Genomic DNA, 5,533 nt, shown 5'->3' on the forward strand with positions numbered 1-5,533 from the left:
CCAGTTACCAACGGATTTTCCCTCTGTAAATTTTCTATCCATTTTCCAAAGGCGACGAACTTTTCGGCGGATTTTTCGTCTGTAATTACAGAAGGATTTTCAGACGGATTTTCCGTCTGTAATTACAGACGGATTTTCTGACAGATTTTCTGTCTGTAATTACAGACGGATTTTCAGACGGATTTTCCGTCTGTAATTACAGACAGATTTTCAGACAGATTTTCCGTCTGTAATTACAGACGGATTTTTCAGACAGATTTTTCATCTGTAATTTGAACTTTGGAAAATCATCCCACGTTCTGATTACAGACAGAAAATCCGTCTGTAAATCTGTCAATAAGGTAAAATATAATTTTTTTTATTTTTCTAATTGCAAAATAAACTTGTTTTCATACAAAATAAATATAAAAAAACTCAACTCAACTCAAATAAATTATATATTATTTTTTTCTTCTTTGAGATATATGAAAAATAGATTATCTATATAATATCTCTTTGCATATAACTCTACTTATTCAATAATATACACTTGTACATCCATATGGAGTGAAAATTACATTCATGTCTCACAAACATTAGTAGAGTAGTATCCTTAGAATTTTCTAAAATTTCTTGAACAATGCAAGCTAAGCTAGAGACCACTCATATGGTAAGTGTAGAACTTTATAGCAGCTATGTACACTTTCTTATGGCTGCTATGTACACTCTATTGATTCTACAATGTACACTCTATTGAAGCTGCAATGGCCGCAACGGCAGCAGCTATGCCTGCCACGGATACTGCAGCATGCAACTGAGCATTATGAGTCCTAATTTCCTGCTTTTTCCTCTCCTTTTGATCCTTCAACCGTTACTTTGTCAAAATTTTTCTCAGCAAAGGCACATGCTAGAATTGCCTGTCACCCAACCAAACTTATTATTATATACTCCTTTCAATTTTTTTGTAAATATATATGTGCTTTAAGTTTCTATAATAAGTAACTAATAATAATATATGGTATATTGGCAGTACCTGTACAGCAACAGCTAAACCATCAGCTAGAAGGGAGGATGTCAACCAAACCTGAAGACAAGTTTGGAATGCAGCCATTGGAATTGGGCCTAATCTTGCTGCCAATGATGCAGCCAATGTCACATAGAATGTCACTGGTAGTGGGCGCCATTAAGCCACGGAGGAGCTTGATGCTCTGCACACACAGCAAACAAAGCTTGATGCTATAGAAAATATGCATTAACCAACACCAAACCTTTAAATGAAATTCATATTTCCAGCAAAATAATTTTTATGACCAAATATGCAGCTTAGTCATTAAAAAAGGCTCCAATCATAAATGCACTGCAAAAAAGGTGGCTTGTAAGATTAAGAATGAATCCATTTTTACTATTCTACTGTTAAGGTTTTCAAAAGATAAAGAGGATAGTTTTATATGATTAATATAATTTATTTAAAATAAAGACCTTTCTTAATATGAAAATATGGCAGTTAAATATTATTAGTTATTAATTTCCGTTATTAGTTATTAGGTCGAATATGAACAATTGTTTGAAGAGAACGGATAATAGTGAACTAGAAAAAGCTGATATATGTTTGAATGAAAATGAATTCCAAATAGAAAGTAAAAGTTACCATGATTATGCCTTTGACATTCTCCTTTGTTAGTGTGATGCAGTTCTGCAAATCATCATCAGATTCATTATTCAACTTATTTCATTAAAAATTACCGTACATATTTTTCCCAAAATTTCATACAAGTTGGCGCCAATCTGCTGAATTTTCTGCAGCAAGCAATTTAACAACTTTATATGCCAAATTTTGCAAGATTTGATAGAGGATTTAGCAGTTGGTATTTAACAGCTAGAACAAGGACTAACTCAATTTCATGAAGAGCATCATTGCCTCATTGACTCGATTTCTAGTTCATAAAAGATGAACCTGTCTGATTTTCAGCTACTCTGCCTTCGAGTGAAAGGCATATCAAGACATTTTTCTCATGAAAAACTTTGCCAAATATCATAGAACAGAGAATTCTAGTATTAACCTGCTTACTTTTGTTTACTTTGATTTTTCTATTCAAGACTAATATCAAATTAATATCGGGTGTCAAACAGGTTCATAACTATTACATAAAAAACAGGTTATCAAATTAATATCAACATTTATACAAGACTAATAGGATACGAAGGATCATAGAATATGCGTTAGATTTAACAAAAAAGGGGTAAGAACCTTGGATATAAGCCTTGGCTTGAGTCCCAAGAGAGCAGCACAGGTTAGAGCATTTGCTGCATTGCCACCTCCTTCAACCTAAACAAACAATGCAAACAATTAATACCAAAGAATGTTGCGTTCTTTAACCCCGAAAATAAATAAATAATTACACTTCTGAAGTTTTAGCATATAATGGTGACTCCACTCCTTAAACCAGAACAAGCCTACCATCTGTCAAATCCTAACGAGATTGTAGCATTACACTTCTAAAGTTTTATCCATATTGAAGAACTACTAAACTAAACAATCAAGAGATTTTTCTTGGTCTCGTTAGGTACCTGAGCAAAAGAGTCGCTTAAGGAGCGAGCAGGGTCAGTTGAAACCACCATAGTGGGGTGCCCATGATTTGCAAATCTCATTGCAAGGGAGGCAGCACAGCTTCTTATAATACTTGAGTATAATTAACTAGCATGCATACCTGAGTATGAAAGGAACTCTCAACTTGGGGGGAACTGTATCTCCAAAAAATTCAGCTTCTTCAGCCATCTTCAATAAAGCTCTCCTTACAATGTCCCCCAAATACATACCAGAAATCAACTTCTCAAATATCCGTGAACAATAGTGGAAGAATATTACAGAATTACACATGCTGGTTAAAGCTTTAAACCAATGACTATAACGTGATGATCTTGACCTGCTCTCCAGGGTTTAGTTATTACCCCTCTCCATGTTTATAACCTGCAGTATTTACATAAACTACACAAATTAAGGCAGGAAAAATGAGTGCAAACAGGCAAAACAATCCGATCCTTTGGCCAAATCTCTCAACAACCAATGCAGAAAAAAGCGAAGAAAGACTGCAAGAAAAAGATTTAATTTTTTGGGGGGGATAAAAGTGAAAGGTTTGAATAAGGGCAAAGATCAACGCCATGTCATTGGTGGAACCACTATCGGAAAAAGGGCAAGGACGTTAAGAGGTGTAAAGTGCATAAAAGAAAAGGTAAATCAAGAGAAGAGAGGTTGTCCAATATGTGTATGTATGATTTTGTTAATTATCTTGGAAGACCATAAAGAACAAGAATAGCTGTAACTTCACATTTTCTAGTCAGCTTTTGATGTTGAGTTCTCATTCCTATGAATCTATGCCCTCCCATTCTTGGCCATCTATGTACCTGAAAGTATAGTAAGAAAATCATGATTAGTAGAAATTGATAAACACATTCTACTTTTAAATTTTGGCAAAGGAAAATTGGCCTAACATAACATCCCTCATTCCTTCATTCCCTCATTCCCTCCCATTAGGCGTTTGATATTTTCTGGAAGTTCTGCATAAGCCAACCAAATAGGAGTAATATTGTAGATATTAGTTAAAACAGAGTTTATGTAATGCAGATTTGATTAGTTCAGTGACTAAACCAAAATGGATAGATCATAAATGAGAGTCAAGATGCAGGTATAAATCATAAAGAAGGTATAACTAAGTCAAGCACCAACTTTGATCAATTCCAGGGTCTGATGGGCTTTTTGAAGCATTAGCCTTTCCATTTGCAACCTTGTCTCCCTTTCCTCCTTTGTTAAATTCACCTTGGAAACGAAAAACAATCAGGAAAAAGAAACTGACTGAGGAGACACAAAAAGAACGAGCAATCTATTTAAATATTGTAATCAAAATGTGCCAGAATGTGAAGTCGTGAAAGGATGGAGGCAGTAATAACTTCAGCAATTGCATTCCTACCTTTTCCACCAGATGTTGGCGAACCAGTACTAGTTATTCCGGATTCAAATGGGCCTAAAATATACTAAAAAAGGGAAAAAATAAGTAAGATCATAGAAGAACTAATTGTAAACAAGGCGACTCTTCTTCAGTTCAGGCACCAGCTGCATCACAGAGGTTTCAGCACAGTGTAGTCATCACAGAAAAATAGCAAGACATTAGATGTAGTTCCATACCAAGTATTTTCAGACGAAAGTGCTTATATATAGGACTGGAGTGATCAACCTTGAAGCCATCTCCTCGAACATTCTCAACTAGAGCAGGAGAAAATAAATAAAAATAAATAATGCAGTAGTTCTAATTGGTAGATAAAATAAGTTACAGAAGACTAAGATATCAGCAAGTCATACAAAGTTGACCCCATTCATATCACCTGCTCAAGAAAGTTTACCATGTTTATAATGCAGAGTGAAGTATTCATTATTTTATACTCTTCCTAAGGTTTTCATTATTTCGTGGTGCTCTCCTTTTTTTCCTTTTTTTCCCCTATTTGTTGACTTTATAATGAATTGAATTCTTCCCTAATTGATAGATGTTGTTCTGTCTATAACCTGATAGTATCACTACCTTCAACATAAATGCACCTCTGTCATTTATCAGCAACTTAATATATTGCGTTTGATTCTGTTATCATTAGAAGTTATTCCATTTTCAGGTATCTCCTACTTCTATGTTTATGTTCCTATTAAATCTTGTTTCAATAAATTATTTTATGTACGAGTTCATTGTCTCCATAATTACTACATAAATAATTTCCTGGTGACTTGAACTTGTATAAGGTACAATATTTGATAGCTTTCAAAATAGCTTGTAATTAAATATCAAATATTGTAATTGATATTTTTAAAATATAAAAATAATATATATTACCTCCAAATCTCCAAAAGAATTTCTAGTAGTAATAAGTTCATCAGAGAGAGTGCACATGTAATGTAGTGTTTCAATTCATTTGAAGGCAAGTGGAATGTCGACAATGGCTTTCAAGAATCGGTCAGCGGGTCCAAGCATGTGTAGGTCCCCTGTGAAGAGTCTGAGCTTTCGTTCTTCCTCTTGACTTGGAGCCATCTTCAACAAAGTGTTTAGGAATTCTGGAGGTATTTCATTTCCTATCACCAACACAAAATTATAAGAATTAATGCAAGTAAAATATATAATTGAACAAGGAAGAAAAAACCACCTTCAAGGAGTGCATCACGAACTTCTTCTAGTGTTACATTCAATGCTCTCAACAGAATTGACAAATTCTGTGCTTTCTTTGGTTCAATGATTTGAATATATTGAGGAGTTTGTTCACGAGATTCTTTCTTCATTCCGGGTTTAGATTTTTCTTGAGTAGTATTATATCCAAAAAGCGACTCCATCATTTCTTCATTGAACCTGTCAAGAACATACCATTCAACTCAACTCAAATGTAGTCGCAACAAGAAAGCAGGAAGCAAAACTAAAAGAAACTCGAAACTTACTAAAAGACACGGCTCTTGGAGATGGAGCCCTCGGAGAAGGAGCCCTTGGAGAAGCAGCTCTAGGAGGGACAACAGGGGCTGGTTTTG

This window comes from Arachis stenosperma, chromosome 6 (assembly GCF_014773155.1).
Source record: "Arachis stenosperma cultivar V10309 chromosome 6, arast.V10309.gnm1.PFL2, whole genome shotgun sequence".
Lineage (NCBI taxonomy): Eukaryota > Viridiplantae > Streptophyta > Magnoliopsida > Fabales > Fabaceae > Arachis > Arachis stenosperma.